Source organism: Priapulus caudatus, unplaced genomic scaffold (genome assembly GCF_000485595.1).
Source record: "Priapulus caudatus unplaced genomic scaffold, Priapulus_caudatus-5.0.1 Scaffold175, whole genome shotgun sequence".
Lineage (NCBI taxonomy): Eukaryota > Metazoa > Priapulida > Priapulimorpha > Priapulimorphida > Priapulidae > Priapulus > Priapulus caudatus.
Genome location: NW_014577236.1, coordinates 390,895 through 407,217, shown reverse-complemented (window position 1 = coordinate 407,217; position 16,323 = coordinate 390,895). Strand labels below are relative to the sequence as shown.

The window sequence follows — 16,323 nt, the reverse complement described above, 5'->3', positions numbered from 1 at the left end:
CAACCGTATGTACAGTTGTATCAGTAAAATCTAAAGGCTACTGTCCTTTAGTGTATGCTGTGTGCATGCGTGCGTGCGTGTCTGTGCCGTGCGTGCGTGTTGTGTGTCGGTGTGTGTGTGTGTGTGTGTGCTGTGTGTGTGTGGTGTGTGTGTGTGCTGTGTGTGTGTGTGTGTGTGTCGCTGTGTGTTCGGTATGTATGACGTGATGTGTACGCCGCGTTTGCGCGCAGATTTTGTGTGTACGGTGTGTGGGGGAGGGGGGGGCAAGAGAGCAGAAGCAGTGTGATGAGCGCACACGCATAGCTATTGTTAGCTGCGCTAGCGGCCTGACAAGATGGTGGAGCTAACCATCAGAAGTAGCAACATGCGCGAAACGTATGCTCGAGTTTACAGCAACCTACTATGTCGTAGCGAGCGGCGAATGTATTCAAAACACACACCAGCTTAAGTATGATGCCATCATGAAATAATATTGCTGCGTTGTATAGGTACTCTCAACAGCGCCAGTATCTATCACGGAGTACGAGCAATGTAGATTTCCAAGAGAGATCACCATTGCTTTTATCTCGCTGAATCCCTATAACGCTCCAAGTAATATAACATTCGTCATGATGTCTGCACGTTATACCGCCACATTATTTAGGACATGCAGTGAGCAATCAGTCGTGGCCTATTTGAAGAGCAGTAATTACGTCCTATATGTCATCCTTATACGTATCAACTGGTAAACGCCTGTACTACTCCAACGTTAATCACACAGAGCTCTTTCGCCAAACCAGACAATCACTACTTAATTCCTCTGTATTCGTAGGACACATTTTAGCAGCAAGTTGTTTGTTGAGGACTAGATATTAATATTGACGACTTTCTCAGCTTACAATATTTGATATATGAACTATCTTTGAATACATGCAGATATTGGAGTTCGTCGCTCATTGATGTCCTTAAAGAGATGTGTGCGATTTCTCAAAATAACTACATCGCTTAAACAATTTTTACCGCCAGGTAGCCGCGTCCTATAAAGATTCGTTTTTCAAAGAGAAACGTTTCCATATTCGCTTTACGATATGAAACGCAAATTTTGTTTAAGATGAGCTTCTATCCTGTCGTTCGTCAGTGGCAGCGGATAAATGTATACCATAAATTTATACAATATGAGCCTCTATCTGAACTGTAACTGAGCCTCATATATCTATACGAATTTCCTAAATTAACCTCCTGATCTTACTATTTGCGTATAAAACTGTTGAAAATATATCATGCTGCTACGCTGCGGTGATGCCGCGAGAAGTACTCTAGCTGTGCGCTCTCGCTAACTCGATAAGGCAGTCGTGGTTTTTCACTCGCCTATCCTAAAAAGACGACGCCGCGGCCGCTGGTCGCTCATACACGCCACCATAATGCCTACCTCTCTCTTCTTCTCCAGCGATGGAACAAGCTTCTCCCAGATTTCGCAAGTGTTTAGTACGCGGACTCGTCCTGCACTGCTCTCCTCTCGTCAAAGACAAAATAGCTGACGCGTCTTGTTTGTGTAACGAGGCCAAGATGAGCTGTTCCGGGAACTGCGAGCGCTTTGGCGTAGTTAGGATTCTGAAACGAACCGGGTCGTAATCTGCCTGTCTTTGCGCTGGCAACTCATAGCTCTCACAGCGTGCCGTGACGAAGCCAGGGGCCAACATTACGGCGGAGACTTAATGCGCTAGGATGGGTTAGGATTGAGGCTGGGGCGTTGGGGTTTACGGTTTAGGTTAATGATAGCGCCTATCGCGAACACTACCACCCAGTATTACGATTCCGATAACCAATGAATAAATCGCGAATTGATGCCCCATGGCATAAGAACGCGTTAGCGCCGTCAGAGGTTAGAATTTTGTTAAGCATAGACACTTAGATCCTAGCCCTTGCCTTCAGACTCACCCCATATTTCCTGTGGCTGCGGCGGCCGATAGGCGTTATGGTCGACAGATAGGTTTCCGAGGCAACAAATCATGCTCCTTCTACGCGAGTCAGTCTAACCTTACAGCCTAACACCAACCCTGACCTCAGCAGCTCTACATAGCTGAGTATGTAACTATAAGACGCCTTTAGTGCAATATAGTTACGTCACACTACCGTAGTGGCGGCCGACCAAGTAATGGCTCTAGACAGCAAACATCTTAGCTTATCCTGGGAGGCATGATAATGAGAACTACTAAGTATAAGGAATTAGTATATGGTTGATTGGCGTTCATAGTAGAAGGAGGAAATGTAAAACCAAACAGGCTAGTCCGATCTGACTAGTTGGGCGCATGTTTCGACTGTGATATGCCCCACGTGGTATTTCGGGATGCTGTTATGTATTACGATATTATAGAATAGCCATGCATGAAAATTATGTCATATGCCACTAATAATTATTGTTCCTATTTAAATGAACGACGTTGAGTATGATTGGGGCTTTACTATTTGACTGTTTGTTGCCGAATGTTTTCTTCTAAATGTTCTACTCCCTACTTCTTACTTACCAACACATACACGCGACTAGCTTATACATAGATAGCATGAAAATACGATGAAACTCCCGGATGAGCGCACAGGCACTCACTCACTGTGCGCGCGCTGTTTGTCACAACACAGCATTCCAGTATACTATATATATATATATACTATATAGATATATATATATAGTATATACCCACACACATACACACCGCACAACACACACACACGACACACACACACCACACACACCACACACACACAACACACATCACACACACACACAAACAAACAAAACACACACCAACATACACACACCACCGCCCACACACTCACATACACAACACATAAATAATACTTGGTGCTGGCCGAAGTTCACTATGTACATCATCCACGTCCATCGTCAGTATGCGTTCCCTGTCCAAGTGTTAGTTTCCCGGACTCTCCCTAGCGCGCATCCCGAAACTGTGTAGTCGACGATCGTCGGCGGTGCGCCGATCCGTCCACTCCCCGGATATCGCCGACGACTCTGCGGTCCGGGTGGAGAACTGGGTACCATGTAGACGTCTTGGCACCTGGTTCTCGGCCCACAGCCAGCGCGAATCGGTTGGACGGACACAAGTGCAAGTGGTTAGTCACCGACCATCAGCCCTACAGCGCCGAGTGCGCGAGCGTTCTCTCTGATACTGCGCGAGCGACACTTCGATCACTGTAAAGTAAGATCTACGGCGGATCTCCTGAGCGTCCGCAGCGATGTTGGCTCGTCCGCTGAGCGCGCCGCGTAGACAGATGGGAAAATCCTCTGGCGCCTATGCGGACTGTGTAGTAACTATGCGGACGCTGGACCGCTGCGACTGCGAAGCAGAATTCAAACGTACGGAAACAGGTGTCGGACAGCCTCTTGAACATGACGATAGAGGTCCTACTTCATTTGCGCGACACGCTGCCTGAACCATGAGCACGGATGTAAAATGACATGCCGACGGGCTCACGTCATCACTGGGCTAAGATCCACCCGTGGACTCTATTCCTTTATTCACAGGGGGTGACTATGAAAAAGGAAAGTAGTTGTCAGACAGTTGGGAGAACAGTGTAACAGGCACAGTGAAGTCGCGTGAATACTCAGTAATAATACTTTGCACAGTTTCACAGGACGAGCACGCCAACCGCTGCAGGGAATCCGCGGAATGCCTCTAGAACTTCAAACACGAATCATGAGGCAGGGTGCGCGACGAGACGACACGTGTGACACGCTGGAGTACCACTGTCCGTGGGGACGGAATCTGCTATTCGTAGGGGAGGGAGACGAGTGACGAAGTCTTGGACCGCGACAGTGTATAAGTAGAACTACCGCTCGGCGCTGCGCTACCGAGTATGCGACGCACCAGTGGCGACCGAGCTCTTGCAATATGGCCACGGACCGAGAACAAGCCGTGCGCTGAAAACCCGGCGAAGCGAGAGAGGGTGGGTAGGCCACGGCCAGCCGTACGCACCGGGCGCTCTGTCTCGGATACACTCCATCCAACCGACAAGACGTAACTACGATCCCGCGGGTCTCTGGCTTCTACACCGCGAAAGGATGCAAGGCGCTATCTCGTTCCTTGCGAGCGGGACTCACCGTCAGTATGCGAGACATCTATGTTGATCCATGTTCAGCCCATGTTACCTTCCCTCGCAGACACCCACATCCTAATCCCGGCGGAGCGATTCGGTGCGCCACCGAGATAGCCGCACTGAAACCACTGAAACGCCCCAATGGCGGAATCAAGTTCAGTCCGAGCACCGCAAAGCGCATCGCTGACGTAAGAATCCCAAAGAGCGACGCGGCCAAGGTATTTGCCGTCGTAAAAGATCGAGCGTGCTGGCACGACGACCCGAGAATGACATCTGATCCGCCAGCTCGTGCTTATTCTCTCAGACGAGACGGATATCAGGTTATGCCACAGTAAGCAATGAGTTCCGGCGCCCACACACGTCCGAAGGTAGAGCAATCACGTGCAGCTGATTCATTCCGGTGTTTTCTACACCTCCCACCGTGTCGTGACCCGTGATACGTGATGCGCGACAGCGGCGCTGCGACAGGTGGCGTGCAGCTTTCGTGGCGTTCAGATTAACAGTGTGGCATGCAGCCACGTCGGTCGCTCGGCTGCTGGGACCGGCGCAGAAGCGCAGCGCTTCCGTGCGGCGCTCGGTGTACGGCGATGCCAAAGGAAGATGCGCGTTCCGAATGTTCGAGCACGCATTCTCCTGCCATTCCCTCAAATCGGCGGCGCGCCAGAGACTTCCTGTGGCGAGTGAGGGGAGGTAACTAACTGTCGCGCGCTCGGCTGAGGGCGCTGGCGCCTCCGCTTGCGCACGTGGTCAGCGGCGAGATGCAGGTATGAGCTGAGCCCTGCAATGCATGTCTCTGTATGCGTCTGGGGCTGCTAGCGTGGCGATGGTAACGATGATTGTAGTGGCGGGTCGATGTTCGATTCGTTAACAAAGCAGGCAATGTCTGTGTCTAGGCTTGCTATATTATTTTCCTGAACTGAAGACAAATACCAAAATAAATTTGTTAACGATAAATGTAAAAAACAAATGTTAAAAATATATAATAATGAAACAATACATAGATAGACATAATTCGATACAATAATAGGATCGAGATTAATATAACATTAATAACAATAATAATAATAATATAATCAATAGATAATAATAATACATGGCTACTACTATCTGCTACCTATACTACTCACTACTACTACTACTACTACTTACTTACTACTCGACTACTACTACTTACTACTCTACTCACTCTACTACGAGCACAAATACTACTACTACTACTACTACTACTACTACTACTAACTACTACTACTACTACTACTAATAATAATAATAATATAATAATCATCGATCATCATCAAGCCATCATGATCATTGCCTCAGTCACTATAATACTTATTAACGCATGCTTATTCTTCATGTACTGTCTACTCTGAACAAGAATGCGTCCGAAGTGCGTATTAATTAAAGTGCAGCTGGCGATGTTGGCTTAGCAGAACGTAAATATAGATGCCAGGCGCACTGTTAACATCCTGTCCTGCTCAGTTGCTCATGGCCAGGATCTAGAATAAGCAGATACTAGAAGATTTTTATTCGTTTGTAATTAAGGCGCTCCATTAATATTAGATACAAGAAAAAGACGTGACGCCGAGAAAAGAGGACAGACGGGTAGAGAGAGCACCGGACATGGAGAGAATACAGCACGAGACAGAGACGGACAAACACAGAGAGAGATGATAGCAGACCGGACATAGAGAGAGAGAAGAGGAGAGAGAGAGACGGACAAACAACACACAACACACACAACCGCAGCGGCGTGAGCGCAATGCACGCACCGCACGCGACGCATGCACCGGCACACACAGCTGCTTCTCGGTAGGATTGACGTTCGCTGAAACACACCAACACACACTTCTACACACCAACACCAAATGAGACACCAGAACAGTCAGCACTCTTCCACAATCCAACACACTGACACTCGCACAACACACGATCATCCCTTGAAGATTGGTCTCGACTCTTTGTGATTTTTAATGGAGTAGTTACTAACACTAATGCTCCACCCCACACACACCAACGACACACACAACACATCAATCACCGAACTAACGTGTGAAAACATTATACAATGTGTAACATTTGACGCACACCCACCGCCACTATCACACACACACACACACACCACACACACACCACCACACACACACCAACAACACACACACATACACATCCGTCACACACACACCAACACACACACACACACACACCAACAAGACACACACCCACACCAACACATTTTCCTATCCAGAACCGACACACACCACAACACACCCACACAGCACACACACACACACACACACACCAACACACACCAACATCACAGCGACACTCACCACACACACAGCACAGCACACCACACGACACACATTTCGGTTTTCACTATCACAACACACAGCACACACCGTTCGGTCCCACCACACATGCGTCCCACACACCACACACTAACACACACACCACACACCCCCACAGTTTGGATCACAAAACACACACACACACACACACAACACAACAACACACCCACACTGCGCACCAGTGCACACCAGCACACACACACATCACATCCCGTGAGCTTGCACAAACACCACACAAGCCCACCCGCACACACCACCTCACCAACACACACCACCAACCCACACCACACACACACACAACATAGCACACCTGGCACACACACACAACACACACCAACACACACACATCACACACCAACACACACACACACACCACACACACACACACATCAACACACACACACACACAACACACCACACACACACACACACACACCACACACACCGACCCACACACACCAACACACAACACACACACTTGACGCGCTACACACACACCAACACACACACAGCAAACACCACCCATCGACACACACACAGCAACACACACACACACCAACACAAGCCAGCACACACAACAGACACAACACCAACAGCAACCACACATACACATCACACACACTACGACACACACCCACACACACACACCACAACAACACACCAACACATTGGTCACAGCACAGCACACCACACACCGCCACCAGCACACAAAAACCACAACACACACATACACACACGCACACACACACACAACACACACACACCAAAACCCACACATCACGACACACACACAACACGATAGCACACACACACACACCACACATCGCAAAAGTAATTATATATATATATACCCTTATAAAATTATATAGCTAGATATAGATACTATCAATGCAACTACTAATCTCTTATATTATCTTTATAGGCTCTTAGATATATATATAATTCAAATACGATATATAACGGAAATTCCGCTATTATCTACTCTGTATATATATATGATATAATATATACGTATATATATATATCATATATATATATATAACTACAGAGGAGAGAGAGAAGGACACACAGAGAGAAACGAATAGAAAGAAAAAAAGATCGAGAGAGACGAATAGAAAGAAAAAGAGAGAGAGAGAGAGATGAGGAGAGAGACGCGGAGAGGGAGCAGAGAGAGAGCGAGGAAGAAGAGAGAGAGAGAGAGAGCAAGAGAGAGAGAGAGAGAGAGAGAGAGAGAGAGAGAGAGAGAGAGGGGAGAGGAAGATACAGAAATTCAGATGGCAATACACTATATTTCAGTGCATGCCAGTAGCTAAGAAGACAATTCAAGATGCTTCACACAAAGTCATCGGCATATGCGCAAAGGCGCAGTACGGACTTAAACCAGATCAATTGCAGACTTACGCAGTAGTACGAGCTAAATCCTGGCGAATGCCCCGCGTGTAGTCACCTCAATCGCAGCACCAACAAGTGCGACTAATGTGTTGAGCGAAGGCGCTTACGTCGCCTAACGCGAGCGCATCCTTAAGAGGTGAGTTTTCCTGCTCGAGCTGACATTTCAAGCCGCACGCTATCCCGCACAGATACCACTAGCTGGCAACGCTGCATGGGGGGTAGGATAGCCGAGCTCGCTGCCACATCCGCTGTGATCTCCCCTCGTTATTCTCACGCAGAAATCGCGAAGTAAAGTTTAGTTGCACTCAGCAAGCGGCCGTTCATCGCTAGGCTTTTTTGCTACGACGTCTCTCTCGGAGTTTTTGAGTTCTTATTTCCGCGCTCGGTGGCCGGGCGCTGGGCCTGCATCCTATACAGTTCTACCTCGATCCTCATTACACGATGTGCATCACGCGCCCGCCTGTACGCTAGTATATATAGTCAGGTCTCGCACATCCCGGGTCTTTGGGGGGGAGGGCAGCTTCATACCGGCCCCATCTGCTCGTTATTTATAACTGGCACACACGCGCGCCAAGCAGTTTGCTTTGCCGAGCGTTCTAAGTCTCGTTTCGCCCCGCGCAGGCCCGACTCGAAATCCGATGAGTGAATTTCGAGCGCAGAAACGTAAACAGCATCACATATGTTGGCGGAAAATGATTACTCTAAACTCGGGCGTCCATCAACAGTGATGCAGCAGCCACATGCCCTGCGCAGTGCGTAGCAGCAGCAGCAGCAGCGGAGTCGGGGAGTTTTTTACTCACCTCCTGTTTAACACGTTGCAATCAGAACGGAATAAAAACCGGTGTCGAGAAATCACAACTAACATTAATTCGAGGTAATAGCTCGTGGCAAAATGTGACACACATGTGTGAGCGCGGTGGCAGGCGACATGCTGGTGGTGTGTGATATACACATCTATAGCGTCACGCCGCCGCTCGCAGAAAATATGTGTAATTGCGGTTATGAGTGATGAATATACACACGAGTGCATGCATGATGCTAGATACAATAATGTAACCCAAACACAGTATAGGGTGGGGGACAAACCTATCCTGTGTTTGGGTTACATTATTGTATCTAGCATGATGCATGTGTGTGTGTGTGTGTGTGTGTGTGTGTGTGTGTGTGTGTGTGTGTCTGTTTGTCTGTGTTGTGTGCGTGTGAGTGGTGTATGGGTGTGTGTGTGTGTGTGTGTGTGTGTGTGTGTGTGTGTGTGTGTGTGTGTGTGTGTGTGCGCATGTGTGTGTGCGCGCACGTGTGCGTGTGCGCGTGTGTGTGGGCGCGCGTGTGTATGTCTGAATGTGAACAATCTACATATCTAGCTATATAGATATATAGCTAGCTAAGCTAGCTGATAGTTCTAGAAATTTAGATAGATGGATGGGGATGATGGATAGGATGGATGGATGGATGATGGATGGATGGATGGAGGGATGGATGGATGGATGGATGGATAGATGGATGGATGAATAGATGGATGGATGAATGGATGGATGAATGGATGGATGGGATGGTGGAATGGATGGAAGGTGGATGCGATGGATGGATGGATGAATGGAATGGAGGAGTCGAGGATGGATGAAATGAATGGGGAATATGTGATGGATGGATGCGATGGATGGATAGATGGATGGATGGATGGATGGACTGGTTGCCATGGCCCTGGATGGATGGGTGGAATAGACTGGATGGATGATATGGATGATGGATAGATTAGAGATGGATGGAAGTGATGAATGTAGTAGGATAGATAGACAAATAGATAGATAGACACAATAAGTAGATAGATAGAATTGATAGATGGATGGAAGAGCGCGCGCAAAGAGGATATAGAATACAGACAAAGAGGGCAGAAAGAGAGAGAGAGAGAAAGAGAGAGAGAGAGAAAGAAAGAAAAGAAAGAGAGAGAGAGAGAGAGAAAGAGAGAGCGAGTGAGAGAGCGAGAGAGAGGCAATGGGACGAGGGGAGAGAGAGAGAGCGAAGAAGACGAGAGAGAGAGAGAGAGACGCTAACGAGCAGAAAAGGAAAGAGAAATGAGAGAGAGAGAGAAGAGAGAGAGAGATTGAGAGAGAGAGAGAGAAGAGAGAGAGAGAGACGAGGAGAGAGAGAGAGAGAGAGAGAGTATTGTCGAGAGAGAAGAGAGAGTAGAGAGAGAGAAGAGAAAGAGAGGCAACAGTCAGACAGACAGACAGACAGACAGACAGAGACACACAACAGAAGAGGAGAAAAAAAAGAGAAGAAAAGGAGAGAGAGAGAGAGAGAGAGAGAGAGAGAGAGAGAAAGAGAGAGAGAGAGAGAGAAGTGGGAGAGATAGGGAGAGTGGGGAGGAGAGAGAACCAGACTTAACATGTTACTGAGTACGTGCCCTTGTGCGTACGGCAGCGCGAATAGGGTGAGGATGGTGGCTCATGGAGAGCGTGCACGCGCCGTGCGTGCCGTGTCGAGTGCGTGTGCATCTGTGTGGTGTGTGTAGTGTGTGTGTGTGTGTGGGGGGGGGGGGGTGAGTATAGGCACGATCGTGCTACTATAAGAGAAGAAGATTAAGAGAGAGTTGTTTGACCCATGTGGTATCCTAAAGTATATATAGTAATAGTGTAAATATATATTGTTTAATAGTAATAGTATATATATACTTGTTTATAATAGTAAATGAGTATATAATTAGTAAATGGTATCAGGACAACTATCCCCGCGGGACAATCACCCCCCGGACAATTACCCCGGAGCAAGTTACCCTCGGACAATGTACTTTCCCCATGCATTTACCCCGCCCATGCCATTCCCTGCCCCGGACGAATACACCCCGACATTACCACCCACGGAACATTATCCCGCCCGCGGAAAAATTTTACCCCCCGACAATACCCCCCGGACAATTTCCCCGCCGGACATTTACGCCCCCCGGTACAGATAACCCCCCGGACATTTTACCCGAACATTTACCCCCGGACAATTGCCCCCCGGACATTTACTCCCCGGACAAATTACTTCCCGGACATTTACACCTCGGGCAATTACCCCGCCGGACAATTACCCCAGAATTTACCCCCCATCGCCATTTCACACCCCCGGACAATTTAACCCCCCGGACAATTACCCCCCGGACAATTACCACGGACTGCCCCGACATTACCCCACGGAACAATTACCCCTCCGCCCACATTACGCCGCTGCGGACAAATTACCTCGCCCATGCCATTCCCCACCCCCGACAATCCCGCGCACAATTACCCCCCGGACAATTAACCCCCCGGCCATTTTACCCCCCACATTTACCCCGATCCGGACAATACCCCCCGGACATGTTACCCGCCCGAACAAGTACCCCCGGACATTTACCTCGCGTACAATTAATCTTCCGCACATTTTACCCCACCCGGACAAATTACCCTCCGACAATTACCCCCCGGACGTTTCACCTGTCGGACAATTACCCCCGGACCATTACCCCCATGCCATTCACGCCCCCGGACAATCAGCCCCCTGGACAATTACTCGAAGCCGGACAATACCCCCGGATAATTACCCCCCACGGGACATTACCCCGCAGACATTTACCCGGCAGAGCATATCACCGCCCGGACATTTACCCCCCGGCCATTACCCCTCGACATTTACCTGCCCCAGACAATTACGCCCGACATTTTACTCACTTGTTGGGTGTTTATGTATTCACATGTGTTGACAGTGATACACGGCAGGAGTCGAGGAGAGGGAAAAGGTGGCTGAGGAGAGGGGAAAAGTGGGGAGAAGGTGGTGGAGGAGGAGAGGGAGGAGAGAAGATGAGGTGGAGAAAGGAGGAGGGGGGAGGAATGGGGAAGAACGTTGGAGGATGAGGAGGGGGAGAAGTGAGAGGAGAGGAGGAGGACGAGGGGGATAATTGGAGGAGGAGAAGGAGGAGCAAAGTGAGAGGGGTTGGTGGAAGGTGGTGGAGGAGGAGGAAGGAGGAAGGATGAGGAGGCAGGAGGACGGAGGGAGTGGAGGTGGAGGAGGAGGAATGGGGAGAACGTGTTGGAGAAGGTGTGAAGAGCGAGAGGAAGAGTTGAGGACGAAGTAAGAAAGTAGAGGAAGAAGGGAAGAAGGTGGTGGAGGGGGAGGGGAGAAGAAGGAGAGAGAGTGTTGGAGGAGGAGAGGAGGAGGAGGAGAGGAGAAGAGAGGGAGGAGTAGAAGAAGAGAGGAGGTACCGGAGGGCCAGGTGTGGAGGAGGGGGAGAAGGGTGGTGGTGAGCGGGGAGGAGAGAGGGAGGAGAGGAGGAGATGGAAATGATGGTGGAAGAGAGGAAGAGGAGAGGAGGAGCCAGGTGGAAGGAGAGGAGAGGAGCACGGAGAAAGGAGGACAGGGGGAGAACGTGGGGAGGAGGAGGAGGAGGGGGAGTGGATGAGGTAGAGAGGTAGAGGCGCCATCCCCTACTCCTCTTCCCCCCACCCCTCTCCTGCTCCTCTCCTCTCCCGCCTCCTCACTCTCATCTCCTCTCTCTCTCCTCTTCCACCTCTCTCTTTCCCCGTCTTCTCCGTCACCTTCTCCCCACGTTCTCCCTCCCCCTCCTCCATCCCTCCCTCCTCCTCCACTCCCTCCTATCCTCCTCCCCCACCTCATCTCCTCCTCTTCCTTCTCCACCACCACCTTCTCCCCTCCTCCACACCTGGCCCTCCGCTACCTCCTCCCTTCTCTACCTCCTCCACTTCCTCTTCTCCTCCTCCTCCTCTTCCTCCTCTTCCACCTCCTCTCCTCCTCATCTTCTTCTCCTCCCCTTCCACCACCTTCTTCTCCTCCTCTACCTCTCCTTCGTCTCTAACTCCTCCTCTCCTCTCCTCCTCCACCTTCTCCCCCTCCTCCTCCACTTCTCCCCCTCCTCCTCCACCTTTTCCCCTTCTCCTCCACCACCTTCTCCCCACGTTCTCTCCATCCTCCTCCTCCCCATCCTCTCCTCCTCCTCCTCCTCCTCCTCCTCCTCCTCCACCACCTTCCTCTCCTCCTCTCCTCCTCCTCCTCCTCCTCCTCCTCCACCTCTCCTCCCTCCTCCTCCTCCTCCTCCACCTTCTCCCCTCCCATCCCCACCAGTTCTCCCCACGTTCTCCCCTCCTCCTCCTCCACCTCCTCTCCTTCTCCCTCCTCCTCCACCTCTCTCTCTCCTCTCCTCCTCCTCCTCCACCACCTCCCCACCTTCTCCCCTCCTCTTCCACCACCTTCTTCCCTCCTCCTCGACTCCTGCCTGTATCACTGTTCAACAATGAATAATAAACACCAAGTGAGTAAAGTTGGGGGTAATTGTCCTGGGGTAAATGTCCGAGGGGTAATTGTCGCGGGGGATAATGTCCGGGGAGTAATTGTCCGGGGTAAATGTCCGGGGGTAATTGTCCGGGGTAAATGTCCGGGGGTAATTGTCTGAGGGGTAAATGTCCGGGGGGTATATGTCCGGGGGTAAATGTTCGGGGGTAATTGTCCAGGGGTAAATGTCCGGGGGTAATTGTCCGGGGTAATTGTCCGCGAGTAAATGTCCGGGGGTAATTGTTCGGGGTGATTGTCCAGGAGGGTGAATGGCATAGGGGGTAAATGTCCAGGGGGTAATTGTCCGGGGGGTAAATGTCCGGGGGTAATTGTCCAGGGGGTAAATGTCGGGGGTGATTGTCCGGGGGGTGATTGTCCGGGGGTAAATGTCCGGGGGTAAATGCCGCGGGGCGTAATTGTCCGGGGGGTAAATGTCCGGGGGTAATTGTCGCGGGAGGAAATGTCCGGGAATAATGTCCGGGGTAATGTCCGCTGTAATTATCCGGGGTAAATGTCCGGGGTAATTGTCCGGGTAATTGTCCGCGAGGTAAATGTCGCGGGGGGTAATTGTCCGGAAGTAAATGGCATGGGGGTAAATGGCATGGGGGTAAATGGCATGGGGGTAATTGTCCGGGAGGTAATTGTCCGGGAGTAATTGTCCGGGGGGTGATTGTCCGGGGGTATTTGTCCTAGAACCAGTAATAGTATATATAGTAATAGTATAGTAGTATATAAGGGTAAGGTAACGGGCAATTGTAATGAAGGAAAAGTCGATCGAAATTAATAAACAGTAGGTAAAACCACGCGTTACAAAAAAGGTGATTAATAAGGTGATTAAGAAGTGATTAACAATGTAGAAAGCGAAAGCAACAACTAGGCATGTATGTGGGTTAGACTCGTAAAACAATTAGGCTCAGCAGTGCTGCTACGCGCAGGCACGTGGAACGGTAAGCGTGACCAGTACGGTCAATAGGCGGAGCTTAAGTATTACCACATCACATAGCAGGCTAATTACCTCCGCCAGGGGCTTGGCGGAGGTTATGTTTTCACCGGCGTGTCTTTGAGTGTTGGTTTGTGTGTTTGTGGGTTTGTGTGTACCATGCACGTTTCAATTCACTCCGCTAGCGTGCGCTGGCTGTAGACTTACAAACACGACCACCACAGCTAAGGGGCAACCACAGTCTTCCCCCACATGCACGCTCGCACTAATCCGGATCCAATTAATTATTTAATTAATTAATTAATTAATTTTTCACTTATTAATTAATTATTAATTAAAAATTTCACATTGAGAGAATTCAGCTGCCTTGGCGGAGGTCTGTGCTCTCCGAGTGCTCTAGTTACCGTTAAAATTAGGATAAAAAGAGAGGCTTTTGGACAGAAAGGCAGTTCCACCCAGGGTCTTGGTCTGTAAGTATCAATAGGCTTGTCTTATCGTATTCGTGTCTTATCGTATTCGTGTCTTATCGTATTGCTATATTTCTTTAAACTCTTTTGAGTCATATAGTACGTTTTTGTGATAAACTCCTTTGTTATCGTATACATAAACTCTGTTGGTAATTATAATTATGATAAACACGTAGTGCATTCTATGTACCTTACGTTAAACATATTGAGAGACGTAGCGCAAGTTACGGACTGTATTGGTGTGACTAACTAGCTATCTAATTGCGCTGGCTTACTAACTCAACGAACCTGCATTATTGACTGTAGTTGTGATGATAAAGAAATAGATATATTGTTGTACGTACATTTCGTGTCTGTCTACTTTGTAATTACCTCAGGGTACATTACTTACACTAATTACCGCACCCAAGTTAAACCAGGTTACTGTATACACTAATGACGTCGACACGAGCCTCACACAAGGGTACACGTATATGAAGAGAGAAACATCTTCATTACAACTGGCGCCGTGATAAAAGCTTGGTAAGGATAGCACTTAGTAGACAGAAACGGTATGCTCATAATATATGTGTTTAATGTATGTGTCTAAATAGAAGTGTCTAATATAGATTACAAGAATATTTCTTATATATGTACCTTTAACATACGTACTACGTAAAGTACAGTACGTAAAATACCGTTCTAATATACGTTTTTCTTTGAATTAAGTGTTGTTGTTGATAACATATGTATTTGGTTCTAACATCAGTCTTGGTTTTCATACATATTCTCGACTGTGTACGCATACGTCGGCATTTGTGAGCGCAAATACGAAGTCAGCTGAATACGTGCTGCTGCCGTAGGACTGTCACGATGAAACTGTAAGTGCTAGTTTATGATTGAATATATCAGATTGTTGGAGTACGCATAGATTATAGAAAACATTGACTACACGTACAATACCCTAAAACTCTGTACGAATAACTGTAACATTAATCATAACAAATATTCCCCCCCCGGTACCCCCACCCACCCTCTGCTCTTTGAAACTATCATAGATCGTTCTTTAGACGTATCAGATGAGGAAGTTGACACCCCGGAAACCGAAATTTCTTTTCCTAAACAACACATGCAAGAGTTAGTTAAAGAGATGCAAAGTTTATTGCTCGTATCAGGGTATAGAGAATTCAATGGAACAGATGAAACGCCTGTAACCTTTACTCAGTGGGCCCAAAATATCTCCCATTTATTTATAATATTGGATGAGACGGACGATAAAGGACGCGTGCGACTCACACTCCGCTTGCTTAGTGGAGAGCCGTCTAATTATGCGGCAGAAATTTTAAGCCTTTCACCCACAATTAAATGGAAACATTTTTTTGAAATATTAAAACAACGTTATACGGACGCTTGCGAGGCGCGACTCGCTCTTCAGAAATTTAAGAAAGCGAAACAAAGGCATTCGGAATCGCTTTCATCATTTGCTAAGAGATTAGAACTAGGTAAAATTGCTTTTGGGCATCTGAATGATAATGATGTAAGTCTACAGCTAAGGTTAGTTGACTCTTTTACAGATGGTGTAACCTCTGACGCTTTAAAGAAATTTTTAGTGCGAAAAAAACCCGCTACATTTCAAAAAGCAGTACAACTTGCGAAATACGAATCGGCACGTCCACGTCACATAGCAGGCTAATTACCGTTAAAATTAGGATAAAAAGATAGGCTTTTGGACAGAAAGGCAGTTCCACCTAGGGTCTTGGTCTGTAAGTATCAATAGGCTTGTCTTATCTTATTC

The 16,323-nt window shown here is 48.4% G+C and overlaps 1 protein-coding gene across 1 annotated transcript in view; it reads right to left on the bottom strand.

Moving 5' to 3' along the window:
* LOC106806717 (cholinesterase 1-like) overlaps positions 1-8,286 on the bottom strand; it is a 15,776-nt gene extending 7,490 nt beyond the window's left edge. The window contains exon 1 of the mRNA XM_014808747.1: positions 7,845-8,286. The gene's annotated coding sequence lies outside the window, so the exon portion shown is untranslated. The remainder of the gene's footprint in view (positions 1-7,844) is intronic.
* Between the last annotated feature and the right edge of the window lie 8,037 nt (positions 8,287-16,323).